The sequence below is a fragment of the Thalassophryne amazonica genome, chromosome 12 (assembly GCF_902500255.1).
Source record: "Thalassophryne amazonica chromosome 12, fThaAma1.1, whole genome shotgun sequence".
Taxonomy (NCBI): Eukaryota; Metazoa; Chordata; class Actinopteri; order Batrachoidiformes; family Batrachoididae; genus Thalassophryne; species Thalassophryne amazonica.
In genome coordinates this window covers 7,084,604-7,100,267 of record NC_047114.1, presented here as the reverse complement: position 1 = coordinate 7,100,267, position 15,664 = coordinate 7,084,604, and the positions used below count along the sequence as shown (strand labels likewise).

The window sequence follows — 15,664 nt, the reverse complement described above, 5'->3', positions numbered from 1 at the left end:
GTATTTATTATGTGTATGTGTGTCGGGGGGCAGCTATTCATTTGTTCTCTTGGGGGGGGGGGGGGGTTCACTCATCCACACTTTGAAAACCCCTGTAGTAGATCATTTGAGTACAGTTTGACTGCTCCTAAATGCATACTGAGTATTCAGACATCCCTCGGATCGTGACGTGCTGGTTGTTGCCTTCTGTCTATTGCGCTAGTATGAGTACTTGGATGCTAGACTAGTTACAATAAACAAATGGTTATGAATCAGAAGTTGTTCATCGGATATTATTTCTGACTGATGGTAATTTAGCTTTATTTGACATGGTGGACGGCCTGTAAGTTGACTGGTGTGAAGGAGCATGCTGACTGAGACTTGCTAGCAGCAGTGCACCTCTGAACATGGCCGTCAGGAGAATTGTTTCATGCTCGTCTCCCTTACTGCAGAGGGAAGACAGCTACATCGGCTTTCACTGTCACGCCATTTTCCTGCCAGTGAAGTGAGCTTAGGAGTGTATGCAAAGGTACGAGTGTATGCGAGTGAGACACCGACATGAGGAAGAGTGTGAGGAGGAAAAGAGAGTCTGTGTGAGGTAATGATAGAAAACAAACAAACACAAGTGTGGCATCGTGTGACGGAACTTGTGTAACATGAAGGAAATACCGAGCATGCTTTTTGCAGATGACACTGTGTTGTTTAGCGTAAGGAGGGAGGAAGCTGGAAGGGTGGAAAAGAGCTCTGGAAGTCAGGATGAAGATTAATTGGACAAAAACAGAATATTCAACCGATTCTCATGAAAAATACATTGTAAAATATACAGAAAAGTAATGCACAAAAACGTCACAAACAACATCATCCAAGCCAAACTAAATAAAAGTGATCTTACCTTAAACTTAAATATTATTGCTGTTCTAGCTCAAAACCTAACTGTAATTATAACCTTAATGCATGTTTCTCAACGCAAAATATGAAACGGGAGTATGTGCAAAATATTGTGGTGCTACTTCATGTATCATTGAGCATAATCATCATAATAGCCACACCACAGAATGTGTAATGTTAGGTCAGGCAATCTATCAATCAATCAATCAACTTTTTTCTTATATAGCGCCAAATCACAACAAACAGTTGCCCCAAGGCGCTCCATATTGTAAGGCAAGGCCATACAATAATTATGAAAAACCCCAACGGTCAAAACGACCCCCTATGAGCAAGCACTTGGCCACAGTGGGAAGGAAAAACTCCCTTTTAACAGGAAGAAACCTCCAGCAGAACCAGGCTCAGGGAGGGGCAGTCTTCTGCTGAGACTGGTTGGGGCTGAGGGAAAGAACCAGGAAAAAGACATGCCGAGAAGGGGGGCAGAGATTGATCACTAATGATTAAATGCAGAGTGATGCATACGGAGCAAAAAGAGAAAGAAACAGTGCATCATGGGAACCCCCCCACAGTCTACGTCTAAAGCAACATAACCAAGGGATGGTCCAGGGTCACCCGATCCAGCCCTAACTATAAGCCTTAGCGAAAAGGAAAGTTTTAAGCCTAATCTTAAAAGTAGAGAGGGTATCTGTCTCCCTGATCTGAATTGGGAGCTGGTTCCACAGGAGAGGAGCCTGAAAGCTGAAGGCTCTGCCTCCCATTCTACTCTTACAAACCCTAGGAACTACAAGTAAGCCCGCAGTCTGAGAGCGAAGCGCTCTAATGGGGTAATATGGTACTACGAGGTCCCTAAGATAAGATGGGACCTGATTATTCAAAACCTTATAAGTAAGAAGAAGAATTTTAAATTCTATTCTAGAATTAACAGGAAGCCAATGAAGAGAGGCCAACATGGGTGAGATATGCTCTCTCCTGCTAGTCCCCGTCAGTACTCTAGCTGCAGCATTCTGAACCAACTGAAGGCTTTTTAGGGAACTTTTAGGACAACCTGATAATAATGAATTACAATAGTCCAGCCTAGAGGAAATAAATGCATGAATTAGTTTTTCAGCATCACTCTGAGACAAGACCTTTCTGATTTTAGAGATATTGCGTAAATGCAAAAAGGCAGTCCTACATATTTGTTTAATATGCGCTTTGAATGACATATCCTGATCAAAAATGACTCCAAGATTTCTCACAGTATTACTAGAGATCAGGGAAATGCCATCCAGAGTAACGATCTGGTTAGACACCATGCTTCTAAGATTTGTGGGGCCAAGTACAATAACTTCAGTTTTATCTGAGTTTAAAAGCAGGAAATTAGAGGTCATCCATGTCTTTATGTCTGTAAAACAGTCCTGCAGTTTAGCTAATTGGTGTGTATCCTCTGGCTTCATGGATAGATAAAGCTGGGTATCATCTGCGTAACAATGAAAATTTAAGCAATACCGTCTAATAATACTGCCCAAGGGAAGCATGTATAAAGTGAATAAAATTGGTCCTAGCACAGAACCTTGTGGAACTCCATAATTAACTTTAGTCTGTGAAGAAGATTCCCCATTTACATGAACAAACTGTAATCTATTAGACAAATATGATTCAAACCACCGCAGCACAGTGCCTTTAATACCTATGACATGCTCTAATCTCTGTAATAAAATTTTATGGTCAACAGTATCAAAAGCAGCACTGAGGTCCAACAGAACAAGCACAAGAGATAAGTCCACTGTCCGAAGCCATAAGAAGATCATTTGTAACCTTCACTAATGCTGTTTCTGTACTATGATGAATTCTAAAACCTGACTGAAACTCTTCAAATAGACCATTCCTCTGCAGGTGATCAGTTAGCTGTTTTACAACTACCCTCTCAAGAATCTTTGAGAGAAAAGGAAGGTTGGAGATTGGCCTATAATTAGCTAAGATAGCTGGATCAAGTGATGGCTTTTTAAGTAATGGTTTAATTACTGCCACCTTAAAGGCCTGTGGTACATAACCAACTAACAAAGATAGATTGATCATATTTAAGATTGAAGCATTAAATAATGGTAGGACTTCCTTGAGCAGCCTGGCAGGAATGGGGTCTAATAAACATGTTGATGGTTTGGATGAAGTAACTAATGAAAATAACTCAGACAGAACAATCGGAGAGAAAGAGTCTAACCAAATACCGGCATCACTGAAAGCAGCCAAAGATAACAATACATCTTTGGGATGGTTATGAGTAATTTTTTCTCTAATAGTCAAAATTTTGTTAGCAAAGAAAGTCATGAAGTCATTACTAGTTAAAGGAATACTCGGTTCAATAGAGCTCTGACTCTTTGTCAGCCTGGCTACAGTGCTGAAAAGAAACCTGGGGTTGTTCTTATTTTCTTCAATTAGTGATGAGTAGAAAGATGTCCTAGCTTTACGGAGGGCTTTTTTTATAGAGCAACAAACTCTTTTTCCAGGCTAAGTGAAGATCTTCTAAATTAGTGAGACGCCATTTCCTCTCCAACTTACGGGTTATCTGCTTTAAGCTACGAGTTTGTGAGTTATACCATGGAGTCAGACACTTCTGATTTAAAGCTCTCTTTTTCAGAGGAGCTACAGCATCCAAAGTTGTCTTCAATGAAGATGTAAAACTATTGACGAGATACTCTAACTCCCTTACAGAGTTTAGGTAGCTACTCTGCTCTGTGTTGGTATATGGCATTAGAGAACATAAAGAAGGAATCATATCCTTAAACCTAGTTACAGCGCTTTCTGAAAGACTTCTAGTGTAATGAAACTTATTCCCCACTGCAGGGTAGTCCATCAGGGTAAATGTAAATGTTATTAAAAAATGATCAGACAGAAGGGAGTTTTCAGGGAATACTGTTAAGTCTTCTATTTCCATACCATAAGTCAGAACAAGATCTAAAATATGATTAAAGTGGTGGGTGGACTCATTTACATTTTGAGCAAAGCCAATTGAGTCTAATAATAGATTAAATGCAGTGTTGAGGCTGTCATTCTCAGCATCTGTGTGGATGTTAAAATCGCCCACTATAATTATCTTATCTGAGCTAAGCACTAAGTCAGACAAAAGGTCTGAAAATTCACAGAGAAACTCACAGTAACGACCAGGTGGACGATAGATAATAACAAATAAAACTGGTTTTTGGGACTTCCAATTTGGATGGACAAGACTAAGAGACAAGCTTTCAAATGAATTAAAGCTCTGTCTAGGTTTTTGATTAATTAATAAGCTGGAATGGAAGATTGCTGCTAATCCTCCGCCCCGGCCCGTGCTACGAGCATTCTGACAGTTAGTGTGACTCGGGGGTGTTGACTCATTTAAACTAACATATTCATCCTGCTGTAACCAGGATAATCTACAACCAAAAATCAGAAAAAGCTGGGTTGGTGTGGGAAAACAAACAAACAAACAATGACTTTTACATTTGTGTTTGAGTTGTATTTCATTGCAGACATTGTGAACCCAACATATTTTTACTAGATGGTTTTGTGCGTCCAACTTCATTTCATTTGTTAATATACATCCATTTCTGCATTTCAGGCCTGTAGCACATTCCAAAAAACTTTGGGATGAGGTAATTTAGGACTAGTTGTTGTGTGGGCCGCTGAAGAGGAGGTACTGCTGGCCCACCACCACCAGAGGGCGCCCTGCCTGGAGTGCGGGCTCCAGTCACCAGAGGGCGCTGTCGCCTGACAGGAGCAGCCAAGGTGACAGCTGTCACCTATCAACTGAGACAGCTGTCATCCATCAGCGGAGGGGTATATCAGCTGGATGGCATCTCCACCTCATTGCCGAGATATCACTCAATCAAAGAGGTAACGAACTCAGCCAGTTGTTTCATTCAGAGACGTAATACTTTGTTGCTTGTGCTTAGGACACTGAAGACCATATTGGACGTGTTTGGATAAGTACACATATTCCTACACTTCAGTGTTGTTTTGTGATTAGAGGTGGAGGTGGTATTTCCACCTTACGTGTTGCTGGGTGCAGCCGCACCCACACCTGACTGTTTCTGTTCCTCGCCAGCAGTACCGGATCCGACGAGCGGAGGCAGTGGCCACCTGGTAGTTCGGGACTTGGCGGCTCCTGTATTCCCGGGGTTCGGTGGCAGAGGAAATCGGGTTGGTTCCGGTTCGACTTGGACAGACGTCTCCTATCATCGAGCCTGCCCACACGACACCGCTGTAATTGGACTCAATTTCGAGATTGTAATCTGTTGTGTTTGTTGTGCCCGGTTCACAACAGTAAAAGCAGTGTTATTTGACTCCTCCATTGTCCGTTCATTTGCTCCCCCTGTTGTGGGTCCGTGTTCCTACACTTTCACAACACTAGTAATGAGTTAACAAAAAAATTAAATAATGATGCTGTTTCAAACAGGTGATTGCCGTCATGATTTAGTACGAAAGTAGTATCCACGAATGGCTGAGTCTTTGAGGAGCAAAGATGGGCAGAGGATCTCCAGTTTATCAACACATGCATAAGAAAATTATGGAAATCTTTAAAAACAATGTTCCTCAAACAAAGATCATTAGAGATGTGCATACTTCTCCCTCTACAGTCCATAATATCATTAAACGATTCAAGTATTCTGGAGGAATTACAGTGCGTAATGTTTGAGAGCACCCATGATTTCTGATACCTCAGACGGTGGTGCATCAAGAATAGTCATTCATCAATAGCTGATATAACCACATGGACAACGGATTATTTTAGGAAGCCGTTGTGAAGCACTACAATACAGTGTGACATTAACAAACACCGCTTAAAACTTTACTGTGATAAAGAAGCCTTACATTACGGCCCCTTCACACATAACATGAAGTTGGGCAAATGAGGCCGAAACCAGTCGAAAAATGGCGACAAAAAACGAATTGGCGAACCTCGAAAACTTGAGGCTTGTAGTTTGGGAGGAGGGACACACCACTATTTGGCCAGGGTTTGTCATGGCCGATGATTTCGTGCAGCCCCTCGGCTGCAGCACGGTATGTCCGACCTGCGTTCGACATGTCGTGCGAATGTTAAGAGCACGATCAGATGGGAGTACGACCTCCCATCATGCCCGCTGTTCGAATGGGTTTCTGGTGTGAGCGACATGTGAATGTAGAGTCCATGTGCTGTGCCCGAATGGATGTGGCAAGTGCTGTATGAGGCATTGGAGTGCGGCTCTGATTTTTCACGATTGCCATTCGAATCCTCCTTCATGCCCCATTCGGTCTCATTCGTGGAAAGAGCTCTGCTGCAACTGAGCAAAAGTGGTGAAAAACACAAAATCAATGTCGGTTGTGTGGAATTAGCTCAGGTACATAAAGGTGAGGATGACTAAAACAGGTCATTTGTCACAGTCTAAAATTTTATATATTTTTTAATTTATAAGTTCTATTCTCTGTGCTGATATTTTCTCCTCCAAAAACTGCTCTAATTATTCTAGAATGAGTTATTCCTTCCAAATTCTGAATCCTTTTCACATCTTAAAATAGAATGCAGACAACAATAATATTACAATGGCAGTAGCGCATTTTATTACATCGCAATCCTGAAAAAAAAATCCAGAGACTGTACATATGCTGGACAAAACCTGCATGTCTTCACCCGCAGGGTTTCTATAGCGACCCGGAACAGCCCATATGAAGCCTGTATGTGGGCGTTGCCATGCTGGCAGACCCTCCTGTGCTAATTCCAATTATGATGAACTCATCAATGCGTAAAGGGGCGGAGCAAGGGCAGCACAGTGTGTGATGAAGAAGCCTGAACACACCCCTCTCTTCAAGTCCAGCCCCCTAGTTTAACAGGCTAGCATCTGCTTGGGTGTTTATTAAATCATATTATTTTTAGGGACTGTGTGGTGGTTCTCAATAATGATTTGCTTTGCTGTGGGCATTCTAAACTTATTTTCCACTTATTTTCTCTGTCATCATGTATTAAGTGTACCTAACGGATGAGGCTCCCAACATGTGGTAAAAGTGATAATGCTGTTAGCATGTAACATTAAATCTAATGAGAATATTTCAGCAGAGACGTCTTAGATTTGTTCAGAGGTTTCGCCACAAAACAAGCAGATTATTCCAGGTGTTTGTAAAAAAAACAACAAAAAAAAACAAAACAAACAGACACAGTCTCCGCTCACAGCCGCATCAAGCGGACAATGAGCTATGGACACAAAGGACACTTTTCTGAGCTGCTGTTATTCAGAGTGACCACACCTCCAGATTTACAGAACTTCATATCTTAAAATATCTTAACCTAAGAAGTTAGAAAGAAAGTTCACCCCCCTTTGCAGTAGTTATGGTGGACAAAACTGTTATTTTGTACCAGACTGCAAACATGTTTATTTCTGCTATAAAGTTGGATATTTTAACATGGAATTCTATGGGAATGTGCTCTGTTTTGGATCCAGCCTCAAGTAGCCAGTCAAGGAACTGCAACTTTTTCGACTTCTGGGAGGGTTTCATCTCGCGTCATCAAAGTTTACCGGCTGGACAGCACACATAACTTCCAGGCTAAAATGTAGCTTTCTCACTTCCTGATGATGTCACTTAAAAGGCCTTCAGGGTTTTATCTTAAACCCTGCACAAAGCCAAGAGCAGGTCTTGTTTCCTCCGCCAAGGAGGTTATGTTTTCGGTCTCATCCGTTTGTTTGTTGGTTGGTTGGTTTGTTAGCAGGATTACTCAAAAAATCCTCAATGGATATCAATGAAATTTTTACCAGGGGTGATACTTGGCCTAACTTAGAATCATTAAATTTTGGTAATGATCCGGAACACGATCCGGATCCAGTAATTTTTTAAGGATTCTTTATCATTGCAGGATAGGGCCATTTTCAACATTTTTGCATCTAACTTCATGAAGACGGGTCACAAAGGCTGAATAAAAATTAAGTTACCACACAGCAATAATTTAGCATTTGTTTCTCCTTATTGAATAAACTTATTAGAAAACAAAAAAAAAGTTGCATGCAGTTTCTCTTTATAAATACATTTGCTGAAGATCTAAGGATTTAACCCTCTGGGGCCGACACCGTCATATACGATGGCTGAGACCAAGCTTTACTAAATTATGAATAACTTTTTAATGATATGAGATAGAAACTTACTTTTTTTTGCTGAAAATTTAACTCCGCAGACTTTCGAGCCACCGTCCACCATTCGACCCACATCGGCCGGAGTCCAGGTGCCACCCACGAACATCCAACACCACTCATGGGGCACTTAGAAAAGGCGGGGCCATTCACACTCCCTGCATGATAATAGAGTGCAGGCAGACCATTTTTGAGTTGGATGTGTGAATGGCCTCACATTTTCTAAGTTCCCCACAAGTGTGTTACCACACAAATGGTGTGGGCCTGTGCAGTGTGCTCCCCCCAATGCAGCACAGGTGGCGTGTGAGTGTGTCATCATGTCCCCCCCCCCCCCCCCCTTCCCCAAGGTGGCCGGGAGTGCAATCGCTGTCCAGTGCAGTGCACATATGGACGGCTGACGTCTCCATGCTGGAACAGCTGACAGCTGATAATTACATACAGGCAAGATCACAGTCATGTCTCATGCTGCTGTTTGTTCGCGATGTGGTATCACACCTTCAGCGTGCTCGCACTGTGTTCGTACGCATGCAAATGAGCATGCACAAAACGAGCGATCATTCACACCTGTCCAGCCGTGTGTCCCTCCTGACAGCAGGTGGTATTTTTCACACCATTTTTTCACTCTTTTTTGGACGGTTTGTGCTTCTTTCACCCCAACTTAGTGTTATGTGTGAAGGGGCCCTTACATAGGTGGGTTCACCACACCCGTACACCCTGTTTGCCTTCATGTATCCTCAACAGTTACCTTCAGTGGTGCATTAGTTTGACACCGTGTTATGATCACTATAGGGAAGAAAATGAAAAAAAAACATGTAAAAAATTTGGCATATGATGTGGCAAATGATCAATATCACATGACAGAAACCACCAATCAAATGACAAGGACTGGTTCAGGTATTATATAATGATGTGTGTGTCTCTCTCTCTCTCTCTCACACAGACACACACACACAGTCAGCATGCTGCCATGCAAGGCACACAACTGCACACCAACAGTGATGTGGGGATTAAGGATCTTGCTCAAGGGCACCTCAGTGACTTGTCTGTCTGATGGGGACTCAAACAGAGGCTCATGTGTAACCACGTCCGCCTGTCCACTCTTGTTTGTGTGCTTGCATGTTGTTTATCCTGTCTCCTCACCATCCTTGTTTGTGTTTTTGTTGTGGGTGGCGTCTTTGTCGGCATCTCACAGTCGTGGTTATTGTTTCCGTCACTGTTTGTTTAATGGTGCGTTTGTGTGTCACCCGGGCGACAAATTGCTGCTACAATATTAAAAATGGTACAAGTACATGCTGTGAATGGTTTTAGGTGTCGTGACTCATTGTGGAGTGGTGCACACACACCTGTGTTATCTGACTGAAAAATCAAGACAAAGATTAAAAAAAACAAAATCAAGTTTGTAAGACATCAGGAAGATCAGAATCAGGAATAATGTCTGAGGCTGAGACATGGACAGTGAAGAGAGTGCAGTCAGAGAGATGAGGATGATGACACGTGGACTTACAAAGCTGGTCAGAGGAAGAAATAAGAGAATCAAAGGAGTGACAAAAGTATGAGCAAAAAGAAATGAAAGGGTGAAGTGGTTAGGGCCTCAGATTTGTTGGTGAATGAGTGATGAGAATGGAATTCTGGGAGAGAGAAAACAGAGGAGCCTGAAGCTGGTGGATGGATAAAGGAGTGAAATTTGATTGATTAAATCCAGAATTATTGACACCTGATGGAAGACGAGCAGGTCATCATCAGCAACTTATACTTTGGTGTTGTGTGTTTACAGCTACAGCACAACAACTCAACCACAACACTGTTTAACTCACTCACACCAGGAAACACAGCGACTGCAGAGCATTCACAGTGATCCAAAAGAAGTCATAAACCAGATTTCATCGTAATGTCTAAATGCATGTGATGTGCGTGGGTCAGCTCGAGCCTCCGTTGGATTTTCTATAGATGGATCTCCTGTACAGTCGACCGTCTGTTGGCTTTTCCAGATCAAGCTCCTGTTTTACAGATGCTTTGTGGCATTTTTCAGATCGAGCTCCAGTTCTGCTGCCCTTCTGTTGTGTTCTCCGTTTACCCCTCGGGCCAGATGTTATCCTTGCACACTGTACGTTGAAGATTTATGTCCCAGGGGGCATCGGGGTGTTGGGGCTGCCATCACAGGAGGATGATGGCTCCTTTGTTTTGGGAGCCATCTATATCGAGAAGGTCGGGATGACAGGTCACAAAAATCCAAAGTATGCTTCATGACACAAAAGGTGCCAGTTTGGTCACCGTGTTCTCACTGCTTTTTTTTTTTAACAGCAGAGAGAATCTTTTTATCCACCAGTGACCGTTTGAATATGACACGAGCTGTTTGCGGGTATCCAGGCGATAGCCAACGACAGCCCCCCATGCCGTATCTATCTGACAACGCTGATGGTGAAGCTGACGTCACCCTGAAGCTTTTAGATAAAGAGGCAGACGTTCCTGTTTTGTGATGTGTGAGATGAGTGATGTTTAGTGAGCTCATTATGTGGAGACTGTCGGTTTAAAATCCACCGTTGGTTCGTGGCCGGTGACGGATTTTGTCATTGTGTCACTTTGGGCGCTCTGTTAGCAAAGAATAAAGCACAACAGTCATGCAGAGCAGAGCTGAACTTGGTTGGAATGACACATTGCATTACGAGAAGGTTTGGTTCCTGAAAAAGATGTAGTCCATAAAAATGAGAAGGTATCTGCTCAGAAGTTTCCGCCTATGATCGTCGGCAAAAGCACAAAATGACAGGTGTGAGTAAGACACAAAACATGCACTCTGTTTCCCTTTTATGAAATTTGGTGGCATTTGCAAAATATTTAATATATTGTGCAATAGTAAAGTGTTTTAATAAAAATTAGGTCTCTTTACATTTTGGGCATAAACAAGTGTAAGTTCCTGCTTATGGGCAATTCTGTGCATAACAGAATTACAGTGACGGCAAAATTTGACCTTATTTTATCTTAACATCAAAAATTTGCTCTGACTATAATTCCGTTACCATAGAATTGCCTTTAAGCAGCGGGAAATACTGGTATAATGACGGGAGCTGTGTGCAAATGTGGTGGGTTTATTGCATTTATTATTCAGAGTAGTCTGAACATGATATCAACCAGATAGAGTGGCACCTGTTTGTCCATATACACCACACACAGTGCTGTGGTATGGAGGCAGTGGACTTAAATGAAAGGATTATTAGTGGCTCCTGAAGGGATAAAGTCCAATCTGTCAGAGCGCACAGCAGACAGTGGCCACCAAAGCTCCCTGAGGTGAAGCATTGCAGCTAGTGCAGCAGATAACTGAAACAATCATGCAAAGGGTGATAAAAGCATCAAATTCAGCAGAAATGCTCCTTAGACATTCCTCTTTTGAAAAAACTGATTGGCCTCTTGAATTTTCAATCGGTGGTCAGGTATGGGTCAATTGAAGAGTTACACAGTGGTCAAAATTAAAAGATATTGAAAAATACCACATTATTTGCTTTATCATAAAGATCCCAAAAAGGTATAGTTTGGACTATCTGTGACTGAATTATATGGAGTTATGGGATAAAAACAGCAAAAATGGTGACAAAGGTCAATTTCAGTTTGTACAGGGGTCAAAAGTTAAAGTTGCTCCAATGTTGGTAAAAAGTGATGCAAATTATTGGTTGAGCTAATAGGATTAATAAATGGAGTAGTTTTGACAGTGTTGAATGCTTGGTCTCCGAAGTAAAGGTCAAACAAGGTCAACATCCATTTGATTCTATGACATGTGACATATGTTAGCCCATAACGTGATAACTAAGCATGATATGAGGGTAGGCTGAAAAGTTCTAAGGCTGACTATGATGCATTTGTCGAATTGAACAAATTCAGGGTTATTTTTCTACATAGTCTCCCTGTAACTCCACACACTTCTTCCAGCGGTGTTTGAGTGCTTCGATTCCCTTGGCATAGAAGCTTTCATCTTGAGAGTCAAAATAGGCAGCCATCACCTCATCATTGCTCCGATAGTGCTTCCTAAGCAGGTTTTTTTCAGGTTTGGGAACAGATGAAAGTCCGAGGGTGCCAAGTCATGGGAGTATGGTGGGTGATCTACCAGTTCGAATCCACACTCGTGGATAGTGGCCATGGCCACTGTTGACTTGTGAGCTGGGGCATTGTCTTGATGGAACTGCACCCCTTTCGTCAGCTTTCCTGGTCGCTTCTTTTTGATAGCCTCGCGTAACTGTCTCAGTAGGTTAGAATAGTACTGCCCATTTATAGGTTTGTCCCTTTTCTAGATAGTCCACGAACACAATGCCCTTGGCATCCCAGAAAACTGAAATCATGACCTTCAAAGTTTTCCAAATGACTTTATATCACCAGCCAAACTAAGAGCAAACAAACGGTTTTAAAAAAAACAGACTGGAGTGGAGGCAGTGACCGACGTGACACAAGTCGTTTTCAGTTCTGTCTTGTCAAAAGCACCACGTACAATATGACACAAGCTCACCAAGTAACTTTAAATATCATACAAACTGAAATAGAGCAGCCGAACTGACAACAACAACTGAAGACAGCAATGTGATGTAGAATCAAGCCAAGCACAGAGAGATTCTGTGTGTGTGCGAGGCTACAGAGAGACGTGTCTGTGTAGGGAGGGTGGGCGCTATGTGTGACTGGCCAAACACAGAGCGTGAAGACAGTCAGTGATCCAATGAGGATTTTCCTTCAGCACGAGCACAGATTTTAACGAGTTTTACTCGTATCATGCTCGTACTCAACAAAAATGCTTTATCCGTACCGGCTCAACCCTAGTCTCGAGTCCTGTTTCAACTTGAACACCGGGGATTCCTCCAGGCAGCTATTTTGACAATAACAAAATCATGCATTACACCGGGTTATGATGAAATCATGCACTATGCCAGCTCTAAACATTTCTCCAACTCGACTCCAGGTATTTCACCAATTTTTGTTAGGAACGAGGTTAGCATGGCATGGCGCTTGTGCCAAATTATGGAACTACTTTGGGCATGGTATTTCACACTTTTTTTTTTTTAGACAGAAAGTTACACAAATACTTACAGAGGATAAGCATATCACAGCAAAAACAACATACTCAACAACAGGTTAATTAAAAACAGATGAAGACGGAATTATCAAAAAAAAAAAAAAAAAAACCTTTCCAAAGGTATACATCATGCAAATGTAAACATAAACAGACAGCAAACTGGAGCACGGACAGAAACATACAACACAGGCCATTAATCAAAAATAACAAGAAATTTGAAAAGCCAGCAGTGATCTTATTAGCAGGTTTGCCAGTTTAAATTTTTTTTAAAGACAGGAAAAACATTCTGAACTCATTTATGATACAGCCAAAGGAGGGTATTCTTTTCTTCCACCTGCTACTGTGGATATGGTCTTTACACATCAGGAAAACAACATTGAAGGTATCAAAAGGAGGAATATCATTCTTTTTAGTGACAACTTTTGTTGACCCAAAATCTTCGAGACACAGGACAGGAGACAAACATGTGCTCCATAGTCTCTGCAGACTCGCCACAGAAAACACAAGGGGTCACATCAAAATTTAACCTTTTTTTCAGGAAGGCAACAGTTTGATAAATCTGATTAATTATTTTGAAATGTTTCCTTCACTTTAGGGAAAACAGGCACCTTACTATAATTGAAACGGTTTATTCAAAGAAGGATGCTCCAATAACTCTGGGAACTTAGTACATATCCCTCTATGGTAGTCATGGTACAGTCTTGAATTCATGATCATACGGATAGGTTACACAAGTTACAGTCATAAATCACTAATTTTGTTAATATAGCCTTAACATTTGCATACCTTAAGGTGTTTTGAATTAACTGAATTAATGATAATGGTATCACTTCACAGACCTTTCGAAATCCAATTTATTTCATTTATACAGCTCCAAAATCACAGCAAAGCTGCCTCAAGGCACTTCACACAAGTACGCTCTAACCTTACCAACCCCTAGAGCAAGGCTATTCAACTATATTTTTCCGGGGGCCAAATTTGTCAGAATACTATGATCTGTGGGCCGGACATTCTCGTGACCTGTACTATTACTCTCGGATGTACAATTGAGACAAATGCTACTGCATTTCTTTTTCCCTTTTTATTTAACAGAACATCAAAGAATATACTAATGAAGTCACTGAGTGGGGGAAAGTGCAGCAACCTGTTATTAAGATCACATGCGAAAATGTCTATTTATTTTCTTATAAAAGCAGTCAGCTTTTCAACCACATCAGCCGCTGTTTTATCCTCCCCTGAAGACTCAGATTAAGACCATTCAAATGATGCATGATATCACTTAAAAAGCACATTGCTGAGACAAATTTCTCATCTAGCATTTTTGTCAGAAATGTTTCAGCCTTCTTGTGCTTGCATTTACATAGAAAGGCGATAATTTCCTCCCTCAGTTCACAGACCACCTGACGTTGTGTAAAAGTAGGTCAGAGTGCTCAGCTGACATATCAATCAATCAATCAATCAATCAAGTTTTATTTCTATAGCACTTTACAACAGTTTTCACTGAACCAAAGTACTTTCTAATAGCACCAGCTAGAGATATAATAAAAAGAACAGTACGAAAAACACAATAAAACACAATAAGAGCATCCAAAATAGAATAAAAATAGACAAAAAAGTGTCAAAGCAATTATGTGCAAAAAGCTGCCCTGAACAAGTATGTTTTTAACTTAGCTTTAAACAGAGGCAAAGCTGCAGTCCATGGTACTTTTCAACTCAGCACTAAGCTGAGAGCAGAGCACACTCTGGTGAACGAGACAGTGGACAGACTGTAGTTTTGGTGCAACAGCAGACAGTCATGCAGATGGTCCTTTGACCCTTCCTGCCATCGAGGGAGCTCCATCTGTAACCAGCAGGTTAACACGCTCCAGGTCCAGTCCATTGTCTTTAAAAAAAGCAATAAGCTTTTGGAAAATTATTTCCCCTGTTGTTTGTCCTTCCAGTGGAATTACGCCCAACAGATCCTCCTTGAAACAACGGTCACCGTTGAAAAACTGCACATACAAAGTTGTTGCCTCTACTGGTGGTTGGCTCTCACTGCGATATTGTATCACTTCCTGTTCTGGAGCACAGCGGTGTTTTTCTGTATCTGTTAGCTGTTTAATCTGCGCATTTAGATTGATCTAGTTACCTAGATAACGATTTGTTTCACAGTGTAATCTTTACGTGCCTTAACTAAAGCACTCCCTCTGCTGAATCACCTCTAAATTATTTACACATTATTCACTTTGTGTGTTTTTAGGAATCTGCTAGCTTAGCACAGCTACTAGCTCTTAGCCGGTTTAGCATGGCGGCTTCTCCTGTCTCTCATGCACTTTTCTGCTCTGGGTGTGAAATGTTTAGTTATTCCTCGGCCTCCTTTAGCAGTAATGGTACTTGTAATAAGTGTAGCTTATTCGTAGCTTTGGAGGCCAGACTGGGCGAATTGGAGACTCGGCTCCGCACCGTGGAAAATTCTACAGCTAGCCAGGCCCCTGTAGTCGGTGCGGACCAAGGTAGCTTAGCTGCCGTTAGTTTCCCTCTGGCAGATCCCGAGCAGCCGGGAAAGCAGGCCGACTGGGTGACTGTGAGGAGGAAGCGTAGCCCTAAACAGAAGCCCCGTGTACACCGCCAAACCGTTCACATTTCTAACCATTTTTCCCCA

The 15,664-nt window shown here is 41.8% G+C and overlaps 1 protein-coding gene and 1 long non-coding RNA gene across 2 annotated transcripts in view; one reads left to right on the top strand and one right to left on the bottom strand.

Moving 5' to 3' along the window:
- Positions 1-15,664, top strand: part of LOC117521373 (receptor-type tyrosine-protein phosphatase N2-like) — a 742,548-nt gene that overhangs the window by 463,617 nt on the left and 263,267 nt on the right. The gene's annotated exons all lie outside the window — the stretch shown is intronic.
- On the bottom strand, positions 1,813-14,066 carry LOC117521377. The gene is made up of 3 exons (XR_004563929.1): positions 13,958-14,066; positions 9,266-9,268; positions 1,813-1,826 (listed from the first exon to the last, which is right to left on the bottom strand). It is a non-coding gene; the product is annotated as an uncharacterized LOC117521377 (long non-coding RNA).